Source organism: Sprattus sprattus (genome assembly GCF_963457725.1).
Source record: "Sprattus sprattus genome assembly, chromosome: 1".
NCBI classification, from domain to species: domain Eukaryota; kingdom Metazoa; phylum Chordata; class Actinopteri; order Clupeiformes; family Clupeidae; genus Sprattus; species Sprattus sprattus.
The window spans coordinates 1,500,233-1,514,720 of NC_137920.1; positions in this window are offsets into that span (position 1 = coordinate 1,500,233).

The window sequence follows — 14,488 nt, forward strand, 5'->3', positions numbered from 1 at the left end:
CAGTGTGTATTTGCATATGTGATTTAAGATGTGAAACTCGTGTAAATGCTTTTCCACACTGGGCACATTTATGAGGCTTTTCTCCAGTGTGTACTAGCATATGTTGTTCAAGAGTATTAATGCGTGAAAATGCTTTTCCACACTGGGCACATTTATGAGGCTTCTCTCCAGTGTGTATTAACATATGGGTTTTAAGACTTGAAATCTGTGAAAATGCTTTTCCACACTGGGTACATTTATGAGGCTTCTCTCCAGTGTGTACTAGCATATGGGTTTGAAGACTTGAGGAATGTGCGAATGCTTTTCCACACCGGGCACATTTATGTGGCTTCTCTCCAGAATGTATTAACATATGTGTTTTAAGATTCGAAACACTTGTAAATGCTTTTCCACACTGGGCACATGTATGTGGCTTCTCTCCAGAATGTATTAACATATGTGTTTTAAGACTCGAAGCACTTGTAAATGCTTTTCCACACTGGGCACATTCATTAGGCTTCTCTCCTGTGTGTATTAACATATGTGTTTTAAAATATGAAATACGTGTAAATGCTTTTCCACACTTGGCACATTTATGAGGCTTCTCTCCACTGTGTATTAACATATGGGTTTTTAGACTTGAAATCCGTAAAAATGCTTTCCCACACTGGGCACATTTATGAGGCTTCTCTCCAGTGTGTATTAACATATGGGTTTTAAGACTTGAAATCTGTGAAAATGCTTGTCCACACTGGTTACATTTATGTGGCTTCTCTCCAGTGTGTATTAGCAGATGCTGTTGAAGATCTGAAACACGTGTAAATGCTCTTCCACAATGGGCACATTTATGAGGCTTCTCTCCAGTGTGTATTAGCATATGGGTTTTAAGACTTGAAATGTGTGAAAAAGCTTTTCCACACTGGGCACATATATGAGGCTTCTCTCCAGTGTGTATTAGCATATGGGTTTTAAGACTTGAAATGTGTGAAAAAGCTTTTCCACACTGGGCACATATATGAGGCTTCTCTCCAGTGTGTACTAGCATATGGGTTTTAAGACTTGAAATCAGTGAAAATGCTTTTCCACACTGGGCACATATATGAGGCTTCTCTCCAGTGTGTACTAGCATATGGGTTTTAAGACTTGAAATCAGTGAAAATGCTTTTCCACACTGGACACATACATGAAGCTTCTCTCCAGTGTGTATTAACATATGGGTTTTAAGATATGAAATGCTTGAATATGCTTTTCCACACTGGGCACATTTATACTTCTCTCCAGTGTGTATTAGCATATGCCGGTGAAGATTTGAGGAATCTGTAAATGATTTTCCACACTGGGCACATTTATGAGGCTTCTCTCCTGTGTGTATTAACATATGTGTTTTAAGTATTGAAATACTTGTGAATGCTTTTCCACACTGCACACATTTATGAGGCTTCTCTCCAGTGTGTATTCGCATGTGCCTTTGAAGATCTGAAACACCTGTAAATGCTTTTCCACACTGGGCACATTTATGAGGCTTCTCTCCAGTGTTCAGCTTTTGATTAACACCAAGAGTGTGTGTTTCCTGGTGTTCCTCGAGTTCTCTCAGGACCGCAAAACTCTTCCTGCAGACTGTGCAGTGGTAAGGCCTTTCATTGAGTTGCTGGTTGAGTTCATCATTCTGTACATGGAGCTTCTGTTGGGTTCCATCTGAATGTTCTGCACCTGAAAGAGATTCATATAGATTTAGAATGACAGACAGATGTTCTAGATGCAGCAATTCATTGTTACACGATGAGGAAATATTCCATTGTTTGGATGTTCTTATACACCTAGAAGAGTTAGATTGGTCATTAAACTTGATTTTCTTGCTCTGCATGGGAGCATGTTTGTGTTTCAACCCCCTTCACTAGTAAAAACCAAATCAATTTTCTTCCTCACATTGACTGTGCACTAGCATTTGGCATACTGACCACACCATTTGGCATAGTATAGTAACCACAATAATTGGCATAGAAACCACATCAATTTGGCACAGTAACCACATCAATTCTCCGATTGGTCTTGCCACTACTTATAGCAACTGTGTGCAGACATTTTTATATATTTTTTTTTCTCACAGGTGACCTGGTTATGAATTATCTTTAATAAGTTTGATGGTATGGTCGTGCAAAGGCCACAAACACAACCTCCATTCAAACTAGCGGCGTTTCTGCGGACTGAGAAATAAACCTCACAAAATTTTTTAAGAAAAGCTTGGTAACACTTTACTTATTATTGCTATATAATTCACATAAATAAAAATTCCTTCTCCACATTTGCTCTTCAATACAATTTCCTGCCTAACCAAGAGCCACATTGTAGCCGTCCACTCTATCCCTTTAACCTGTAATAGTAACTTGACTTGACTTCACTAACTGTAAAAAAAAAAAAAAGATTAATAACCTTCTTTCCACTCCCAAAATATACCTCCCTGATCTTCTCATCAAATTCCTCAACATGCCTATTAGAACCTGTTTGGTGGGCTGCGGAGCACTTTCGATTGGGCCGCCAAAATGTTTCAGATTTTTCACACATTTTCCTCTGAGAACTGATTTTAAATTGAGAACAATATTAATTAGGGACATCAAAGTTAACACGTAAATCTATGAGATTATTGTGGCCGAGATTAATGTGATACAAATTCTTTAATGCAGTTAACGCAACTTTGTTTACTTCCGGTATGCGTTGACCACTGACACGAATCCGCCGCGTGCCTGCAGTCAGGTAGACAGGAGCGACCGAGACGGCAGTGAAATATGGAACAAGCTGAGGGATTGTTTGGTGCAATGTTTCTGTTTAAGAGGAAACATGACGGAACAATTGACAAATCTAAAGTTCAGGGTTTGAGACTTACTTTTTGGCTTAGGAGCACTGTGCTCCTAACCCAGAAAAATTGGGAGCATCAGCAAATATCTAGGCGCACCACTATAAAAAATTGGCCAAACCAAGTAATACTACTATTGATCAATGTTAACAACCTGGAATAACATGTTTGAACAGATTATAAAAGGAAAGGCAGTGTTTCCCACAGAAATTTTGGAGACTATGGGGGGGGGGGGGGGGGGGGGGGGGGCGCACATGTCCGGGGGTGGGGGGGACGTGTGGTGGGCGCATGTTTACCGGTTTACCACTTTGAGGGGGGGGGGGATGTTTTTTCGGCCTAAAATTCCTGATTTCGCGGGAGCTTCCCACTTTTGGGGGGTATAAGCCCCTACATAAAACCTATTATTTTTCCTGTGACCCAACAAAACTAGGGGGGTCTGGGGGCATGCTCCCCCATAAGATTTTTTTTTTTAAAAATAACCTTTTAAATAGTGTCCTCTAGTGGGTTTTAGGAAGATAAATTAACAAATTGAGATTTAAAATATGGCACAAATATAAACATATTGAAGACATCTGCTGAGATTTTGTTTGGGATTTGTGTGAAGCAAGAGCACCCTGACCCGGGAGAGAAAGCTTAGGAACAGCTACTACACTTTGCCTCCACATATTAATGTGAGGCCTCCTTCTCTGAAATGACTGATCAAAACAAAGCAGAGAAACAGACTGTGCCTGGAGAAGAGCTTGATATCAGCAGTTGCCTCCCTTTGTTTTAGGAAGAGAAATTAACAAATGTAGATTTAAAATATGGCACAAAAATAAACATATTGAAGACTATAATGGTCTAAAGGTGCTCATTATAGTTAATGTCAGATATCCTCTGTTCAATTTTCAAACTCTCCCTCACTATATTACTTTTTTGATCGAGCAATATTCCATGACACCTGATACGATGCCAACGTGACCGTTTCAGAGTACTTAGCCGAGTCTGACTGATGTATCAAAGAATGTACCTTGTGCTTGCCCAGCTCTGCTTTTAGGAACTCCTGGGCTATGTTAGCATCCAAGTTCAAGGCTTTAAAATGCGACCGTGACGTCTGCATATTAAGCATATTAATTCCTCCCATTCAGGCAAGAAGGCCCGGTGTTCATATTCATACATTCGTTTAGCTCTACGCTTTGCTGGATCCATGGCATTCTTTCAGTAGCTACCTACCGCTAGTCTGGCTAGTAACTTCCTGAAACTGGGTGCACACATTAGAATGTTTCACTTTGGAACATTAACGTTACTTGAAGACATCTCTCAAGATCGAGTGATTACAAAATATACATGAATAAATACCCCCATTCAAATCGGACAGCTTTTTGACTGTATTTCCAAATATATTGCGAGCAAAATATGCATTTTAGATGGCCGGCAACTACTAACTGCTATCTTATCTTCAAACAGAAAGTAACGTGTGCGCATCGGGGCAGAAGTCCGCAGAGGACAATTGTAAACGCGCGATCATCTAGTGACAAAAATGACATGCCGTTGTGCAAATAAGATAAATAACACAAAGCTATTTATTGTGTTTAATAAAATAACAAGCTATAGAGTATAGACCTGTTATATAGGAAAGGTATCCTTAACTGACTTCCGTTGTGATCTGGCGCTTTATAGAAAATTAAATTGAGCGAAGTTAACTTGACCTTTCAGGGAGGGTGCCGTTGGGGGGGCGGGGCACCCCCTTATACAATGGTAGGGGAAACACTAACATATCTCAACAGTGTTTTGTTTTCGGCACAGTCGCAGGCAGACAGCCGAACTTCGTGCTCTCATGCAATCCCAATGAGAGCGACACGAACTTCGTCTGAGCAAAAAAAAAAAAAAAAAAAAAAAAAAATGTGCACGCAGAGACTATGGCGGCCGAAATTAGACTATGGCGGTGCGCCATAGTCTCGTCAATGTGTGGGAAACACTGAAAGGCATGACCTTGCTTAGGCCTACATTGATAGGTGGAAAAGAATTGCATGGTATTTTAGGTGATTTAGATGGTAGGGGAAGCAGGCAAATCACACTATTTGTTATAACCAAATTATTTTATATTAAGAAAAAACAACAACGTTCAGTCAGTTAATTAAACAGAGAAGAAATACTGAACTCCGGTCTCCTGGCTCTATGGCCAGCTATGAACCACTTCCTTACGAATGAGGGGTGCGTGTGAGAGCATATCAGGATGCTAACGTTATACTTATTAGCAGCAAGGCTAGCTAGCTACTATGTGTTTCAATGGATTTCTTGTCTAAGCATTAGCAGAGCTTAAGTTAAGACCTACAATACTGTGCAACAATTTGAGAGTTATTGTGAATACGCTAACGTTTGATTTAGCGGTATCAGACAGTTTTTTTTACGTGTTACAACTGAACAAGGTTTGGAGTTATTGTGAATATGATCATTAACGTTTGAACAATGTTGAGAGTTATTGTGAACACGTTTAATAAAGTTTGCTTCATACATGTAAAAAGATCGAAAATAGACCATACATTGACAGTGCGCCTTATAATCCAGTGCGCCCTAAAATACTGTACTAACTGTCCTTGGTGTTTATCTTATCTGCTCCTTGATTCACGAATCATGATCAGCTAACTGCATTACGTCATGGGAATTGAGTCGAATTGAGTAGTTTTCTTGATCGCTTGTTCCTGTCAGGGGACTAGTTTTTCGCCAGCGGGGCGTGGATCTTGTTTATTTTTAGCGCTCATGCCAGCCTATGACTTGGTTCTGCAGCCCATTATCTAGGCGCAATATTTGCTTATTTCTAATCAAGTCGCACGGCCAAAATTCCAGTCGCATGTGCGACCAAATCAGTCGCAGTGTCAAGCCCTGAAGTTGTATGTAGCATTTGTCAAGCTGAATTTAGCGGTCACAGAAGCAACTCGTCTTTAAGTTATCACCTTAATGCAAAGCACGCGCCAGAAAGCAACCACAGGTTAGATGGTCGCCAACCCACACTCCACAACGTTTTTAGGAAAATAACTAGACCAGTCCGTAAAAAGGTTGCCAAAGCTGTGTCAGTTTGGGTTGGCGGTGACTGTCGCCCCTTCAACATAGTTGAAGACGGTGGGCTGACTGAGGTGTTCCAAATTGCTTCAGGGGATAATTCTTACGATTTACCGTAGAGTGGCAACATTGTGTTTGGCATATAATCTTTGCTTGTCGCCGAAAAAAAATACAGTGTCTAAAATACACGCTGTCTGAAGTGATTACTCGTGAATTTATATGATTCGACGGACATCAGTAAAGTTGCATTAGTGCTGTTTTTGTGCGTTATCATTGGAGTGGACATGTGGAGAGCTACCAACTCAAACTACTGTCCAGGAATGCTTGGTGCTATTTATGTTGATAATAGATTGCAGACACAGATTTCATTCATTATTTAAATTATTTGTCTCATTATATTGACCTATTTGAACCTATTTATTTGAACCTATTTGTTTGCATGTCTGAAGCATCACCTATTTTAATTAGGCCTAACTGAGTGGTCTTGTTTGCGTGTTCCATCACTTGTTTTGAGTGCATGCTATCTTTTGGGTCTTTTATGATTGTATTTCCTTGCTTGTTTGCTGTGCACAAATTGGCCAAACTGGGTTTTATGTTCTTTTCTGGTGCACAATACAATTTTGATGCAATATCTAGAGTTAGATTTTCTTTTATTCATTTCTAGACTTCCATCTGTGGCAGGTGCTGATGTTGCTTTTTGTGACGCATAACAATAGCTTATTAATTAGAATTAATGGATTAGCCTATAGATTCAATTAGCCTAATGGACTATAGATTCGCTAAAATAAGCAGGGTGTCTGCTGGGCTACAAATACGAAAAGTTGGGCCTCGGAGTCAAAAAGGTTGGGAACCCCTGATTTAGAACACCCTCTTAAGCACAGTCTACTTGATGAGGCTTTACTTAAGCAATAAGGTACGAGAGGCAGTACTGTATCGTCAATAATGTACTGTTCGAGGGTGTTGTTAGGCCCGACGCGCAGTGGAACAACAGACAAACAACATTAGAAACATCACAAACTGTAACGATATTGGATCGAACCGAGAAACCACTCTAGAACACCGTCTTAAGAACACTCTAGAACACCCTCTTAAGCACAGTCTACTTGATGAGGCTTTACTTAATCAATAAGGTACGAGAGGCAGTACTGTATCGTCAATAATGTACTGTTCGAGGGTGTTGTTAGGCCCGACGCGCAGTGGAACAACAGACAAACAACATTAGAAACATCACAAACTGTAACGATATTGGATCGAACCGAGAAACCACTCTAGAACACCGTCTTAAGAACACTCTAGAACACCCTCTTAAGCACAGTCTACTTGATGAGACCTTACTTAAGCAATAAGGTACGAGAGGCAGTACTGTATCGTCAATAATGTACTGTTCGACGCGCAGCTGAACAACAGACAAACAACATTGTTAACATCACAAACCCTCGAGTAGTACATTATTGACGATACAGTACTGCCTCTCGTACCCTATTGCTTTTATAATACGGTTGCCAGGGACATTATGAAAAGTAAGTGAATAGCAAGCTGCGTTTTAGCACAAAATAGTTGTAGCCACCAAACGTTGTGTATCGCATTTCAGTAGCCTGCTATGCAACAGACAAACAACATTGGGAACATCACATTTGTTAGCCTAGCACCAAAAGTTGGTTGATGATTAACTACACTTTTCTAGAACATTTGTCTTGCTTAAAAAAGAAAAATACAATTAATGATGAAAATGATTAATTTATTATTTATTCACTTATGGCTATCAAGTTCTTATTTTATCACATTCACTAACCCTAACCCACTTCAAACTAGGGCTGGGCGATATGGGAAAAAGCTATATTTCGATTTTTTCCCCCAAAAATTTTCGATTTCGATTTTATATCACGATATGAACAAAATCACCCCAACATTTTTGGAAAAACGTACATGCAATTTCCCGCATTCTGGTGCATCCTACCATGTTTTCCTCTGAGATGTAAATCATGTTATCAGCATATCAAATTCACAATTGATATAGGTTTGGTAGCCTGATAATTATGTTGGCTACATTCAAACTGACCACCTCATTAAAGTATGACTGTTCAGGTCAGAAATGGCCAAATGTGTATTGAAACCCAAAGTCTTTAAGGATGGAAGCTGCCAGAAGTAAACGGTTCACGTAGGGGAAATAGTTTGCATACATGGCAAAGCTTGACAGCATGCCCAGCAAACCAATGTTCATTCATTTGTGGCATTGACATCATCTTTCGTGTGTGAGTCAAAGAGAGGTATACACATTAATAAAAAACTGCCATTAGCTAGCTAACGTTAACGCCAGATTAGCTCACGGTTGTTATGGCAATAACAATACGATTATAGCCAGATAATGTCCATTGGGTGGTCCTTAATTGTCCACTACAGGTAAAACTTGGGCAACTCTGACTTACTTTCCTCTTCTTCGAAAAAAAAATCCGTATGTCCATTTCTGTGGTCTGCTTCTAGCGCGACGCTCCGATCAAATCAGAGAATGAATGAACATTAATGACAGTTGAAACTGCGTGCGTGATGAGGCTGCGTAGTACACCAGGAAAACGCGGAGTGGATTTATATTGCTGTGGGTATTCCCCACTGATAAAGTGGAACGGATTTAATTGTGAAGCAATGGAAAGAATAATGGACTAGCAGACCAGCAGTCACGCACGCACTATTTTGACTGCAAAAGTGGGGGGGTCGAAACGACTTGTTTTGAAAAGTGAGGGGGTCTTGTCCCCCCCCAATTACATTGTCGCGACGCCCACGTGCGGCGCTGTATTAGCGGGTCTGTGAAAACATTGATTTTTTTTTTTTTTTGAAGGCGCCGTCTAATCGAACGTCTCATTTAAAACCGTAGAAAAAAATTACATTGCGATTAAAATCGAAATCGAAAAATCGCCCAGCCCTACTTCAAACCCACTGAAACAGACCTTAAACAAGGCACACACACCCCTCGCAATCTCACATTTCGTTACATTTTTCAAAATCAAATTCAAAATCCTTCTCCACATTTCCTCTTCAACACAATTTCCTGCCTAACCAAGAGCCACAATGTAGCCGTCCACTCTATCCCTTTAACCTATAATAGTAATGACTTCATTAACTCGGGCCTAACAACACCCTCGAACAGTACATTATTGACGATTCAGTACTGCCTCGAGTACCTTATTGCTTTTATAATACGCTTGGCAGCGACACTATAAATAGTAAGTAAATAGCAAGCTGCCTTTTAGTACAAAATAGTTGTAGCCACCAAACGTTGTGTGTCGCAATACTTTAAGTGCATTAGATTTGAATTTGAAATGACTTACCTTCCAGAAGACAATCGATGTGTTCCTGCTCATCCTCCTCTTTCTTCACTTTAACCTCCACTATCTGAAGTGTTTCATTATACGTGGAGCTTAGTGACTCTGTGAAGTCCGATTCCGTTTTACAGTGAAGATCTGCAATGGGCTTTTCTTCATCATCTTGGCATGTAATCATGTGTCCATATTCCTCTTCTTTCACTCTCACTCTCAGGGGTACCTGGTGTGTTTCATCACAGCCAGGTCTCAACGGCAGTCCAAGATCCATGTTAGCAACGGACCAGAGATGATCCCGTCCACAGTTTCCTATATAGATAGGCGGAAGGAAAAATATACAATTGCTTTCAAGCTCTTCTTTTTTATATATATTCCAGAGAGCGATTGGCACGTCGCATTTCGCACGGAGGAGTTCACTTATTAGTTCACTATATTGTCGCGGTCTGTGCACCTCTCACTTGCAAGATTGGTAAGATGTTTTAATACTGTCCCAGATTCATGTTAAAAAAGAACCAGAGATGATCCCGTCCAGAGCTCCCTATATGGTCAGGGGAACACCACAACGAAAATAAACCAACGGCTTTCAAGCTCGGGTTTCTTCCTTCTTTGTAAAAGTTCCTTAGGTCGACTGGCACCTCGCATTTTGCACGGAGGAATTCACTTCTATATTGTCGCAGTAAGTTAGCAGATAAAGATCAGTTCGGTAAGTGTTTACGCCAAGCAGTGTGTATCACAGCAAACTATGAGGACGAAATTACCTTTACAGAACCAACAACGGCAACACGATAGACTTTTCACGTGGACAGACTCCTCTCTAATGTTCTTACTTGTGAACTCCCAGTAGTTGGTAAACCAACCAGAAAACTTTGCATTACTGCCACTGTCTGGACAGGAGTGTGACTGCAGTACGCTCTCTCGTTTAACTACACAGACCGAAATGGAGATTCCTGCAGTCACATTTTTCTGTGATAAACACTGCTTGACGCTAACCTAACATATCTTTATATGGTAACATACTTAAAGTACGTTTTAGTCACAGTATCATTACATCTCAGCCGTCTTCGTTACATCCCACAGTAGCCTAAGATCGCACAGTATTATAACATCGTACCAATCTTCATTAGCTCGTACTCGAATGTAGCAGCCCTAGGCAAGTGAGAGAAGAGGAGACCGTGACGGTAAGAAGTGAACTGCTCCGCGCTAAATGTGACGGTTAGTAAATTATTTATGTAATGTTGCGCTCTGGAACTTTAACAGAGAAGAAAACTGAGATTCAAAACCATTGTATTTTATTCTTTGTGGATTTCCCGGATTATATAGTAAACTGTGGATGGGATCATCTGTGGTCCGTTGCTAACATGAATCTACGACTGCCGTTGAGCTCTTGCTGTGATGAAACACACCAGGTACCTCTGAGACTGAGAGTGAAAGAAGAGAACTTAGATGAAGAGGTTATTCCACCAAGTACTAAGTCATGTTTTGCTAGGGGTTCAAATACTTATTTTCTGCATCAAATGCAAATAGTCATAAATGTTATATTGTGATGGTGATATTCTGTTTCTGACTGTTAATATACACCTACCATTACATGTAGCAATTATAGATCACACATTTCTTTGCAAGTGGCCAAACTTGCGAAATCGGCAGGGATTCAAATACTTATTTTCCCGACTGTATGTTATTCTCTACAAGTGTACATAAGCTGTGGGAAATGCCTCCCCCCATTTAAATGGAGTCTTCTGTGTTTACCCTCATCTGCAGAGGTCAAGGGTCATTGAGTATAAATGCAGTCTTACCCATAGATATCTTAGATAAAGGCTAGATGGATTATGGCGGACTCTTGAATGTCCGCACAGGAGGCCATTTTGAGGACAGTATGCTTCCGGTAGGGATCAGTGGTACGTTAGGTAACGCAGTGATCTTCACAATCGTTTACACTCTTATCTCGCGGAAATTTTGACGGATTTACAAATGACTTGATTTACAATCGTCATTACCTTGGTAATATTCTGGATGCTTGAACATGTTGAAATGTGCAGCTTAATTGTGTATCACGGCTATTGTGTATCAGTCATTTTACATCAATTGGCGAGTAATTGTTCTTTCTTTTCAATATAACTTAAGTTGCACATAATAAAACTGAAGTTGCACATGATTTCCAATCGGGTTGGTTTGTTAAACATCTTACATTATGATTTCGACAGGAAATTGCTGACTTTATTGCCAATGAAGATGCCAGAATTTTGTGCAACCTGCTATTGAACACTCCCTTGAAACGAGACCTGTCAGAGACCTGTCAATGTTATTTTCATATGAAAACCCATGTTTATAATTCTTCATAAGTATGTAGTGCCATAAGAAATATCTTACATTTATAACAAACCAACCCGTTTGAAAATCGGTTTGAAATTGAGCAAGTTCTGGTTATTTAAAAAGTACCTCTACCAACACAATGTTAAGGGGGAGTGAGCTATACTGTCCTCAAAATGACCGAAATGTGCGGACATTCGACTCCGTCGGCCAGAAACGCAGGCAGGATATCTAGCCTTTATTATAGATATCTATGGTCTTACCTGTGTTTCATCTGCAGAGGTCAAGGGTCATTGAGTATAAATGTAGTCTTCTGTGTTAACCCTCATCTGCAGAGGTCAAGGGTCATTGAGTATAAATGCAGTCTTACCTGTGTTTCATCTGCAGAGGTCAAGGGTCATTGAGTATAAATGTAGTCTTCTGCAAGGGGGTGCAACGGCAGTCTCTTGAACGTCCGCACAGGAGGCCATTTTGAGGACAGTATACTTCCGGTAGGGATCAGTGGTACGTTAGGTAACGTCAGTGATCTTCACAATCATTTACACTCTTATCTCGCGGACATTTTTGACGGATTTACAAATGACTTGATTTACAATCGTCATTACCTTGGTAATAAATCTGGATGCTTGAACATGTTGAAATGTGCAGCTTAATTGTGTATCACGGCTATTGTGTATCAGTCATTTTACATCAATTGGCGAGGCATAATTGTTCTTTCTTTTCAATATAACTTAAGTTGCACATAATAAAACTGAAGTTGCACATGATTTCCAATCGGGTTGGTTTGTTAAACATCTTACATTATGATTTCGACAGGAAATTGCGGACTTTATTGCCAATGAAGATGCCAGAATTTTGTGCAACCTGCTCTATTGAACACTCCCTTGAAACGAGACCTGTCAGAGACCTGTCAATGTTATTTTCATATGAAAACCCATGTTTATAATTCTTCATAAGTATGTAGTGCCATAAGAAATATCTTACGTTTATAACAAACCAACCCGTTTGAAAATCGGTTGAAAATTAAGGAAGTTCTGGTTACTTAAAAAGTACCACTTCCAACACAATGTTAAGGGGGAGTGAGCTATACTGTCCTCAAAATGGCCGAAATGTGCGGACATTCGGCTCCGTCGGCCAGAAACGCAGGCAGGATATCTAGCCTTTATTATAGATATCTATGGTCTTCTGTGTGTTTCATCTGCAGAGGTCAAGGGTCATTGAGTATAAATGCAGTCTTCTGTGTGTTTCATCTGCAGAGGTCAAGGGTCATTGAGTTTATATAACACAGCTAACTGATATGTTTTTCTCTACACTGTCTATGCATGTTATGTAACCTTCCTGCCATTAAAGATGCAGAATAAAGTGTAATGTGAAGAAACCAAGCATGTGTTCACAATCACACACACACACACACACATTGTATTGATGTGGTGTGACTCCTGCAGGCAATCTACAGGTACTGCAGGTATTAAATATGAAACGTCAGCAAAGGGAGGTTAGACTGTCAGATGCTTTTTGCAGTGCATGCTGGGATTCGGAAGCATGCCAGGAGGCTTTTTCTCCCTCTCTCCCTTCCTCTCTCTCAGCCTCTCTTTCCCTCTCTCACTTCCTCTCTTTCCCTCTCTCTCCTTCTCTCTCTCCCTCGGGCCAGATTGGAGTGCACCCATGTAGTGATGGCAGACTGACACTGAAGCTCCGGAACGTGCTTCAAACCATTAACTACACCAACCATTGAACCACTGCTTCGAAGGTTGCTTTGGTACGGAAAAATCACGTGACATATTACGTACGAAACAGCAATCGCTTCTTTCTCCGAATGAACCACCTGAGTGGTCCACAGCGCCAAACACGAACCAGGCAGTTGCCTTGTCTCGAGAATGAATTGTAGCGCCGGTAAAGCATAAAAACTTCAGCGCCCAACATGGTATTCAGTTCTTCTCATACTGTGATAGTCATTACGTTCGTATTGATGTATCATCATTATGGAAGCATCTAGGAAGAGAGGTCGTTCTGACATGTGGGAACATTTTATTCTGATCGCTCATGATATAAGGTGTGCTGGCTGTTAAATATTTAGGCTATATGAAAAGTAGACTGTATCAACAGGCTCAGTCCAAAACGTGTAGAAAAAAATATTATTTTAAATCAAAATCTTCGACTGTTCCCTATCCAACATAACTGGTTACACAAGCACACCGAACTTGTGCCATATTTTCCCAGCACATCCAAATCCCTACGTACAACTACATAATTTCCCCAAGCACTCTCTCCCCAATAACACAATATACAAAAAAGAATTCATCTTTATTTTGAAAAAAATAAAATAATATCACAATCTTTGTATACGGGCGCATGTGTGTATAAACACATATACACAGTGGTGTGTGTGAGTGTGTGTGTGTGTGTGTGTGGGGTGGGTTAGGGTTAGGAGGGGGGGGGGGGGGGGGTAGGATTTGGTGCGTGCACTCTAGATTGTCATTGTTTTTAAGCCTCTTGCCACTGTCTAGCTCAGAGGTGGGCAATTAATTACCCCAAGGGGCCACATGAGATAGTGGGACTGTTGTGGAGGGCCGGACCAATAGGCTGAACTCAATTCGGCATGAAAAATTTGCATGTTTTTGCAGTATTAAAGGTGTGCCCAGACGACCAATACACATGGCACACACACACACACACACACACACACACACACACACACACACACACACACACACACACACACACACACAAGAGCAAGCTTGCAATGCAATAGAATAAGTATACAAATTTATAGTAATATACACATTTATCGTTTAACGTTTTATTCCTAATTTACTAATGACCTCCGAGGGCCGGTCAGGGACAGCCAAGGGGATGTAAATGGCCCTGGGGCCACACTTTGCCCAGGTCTGGTCTAGCTGGTCTAATTTAGTTATCACCAGGAGAGGTCACTGTTACTGAAGCTTTAAGTAATGAACCAATTTTTGAAACAATGTGCCTAAATGGTTCAGTGCCT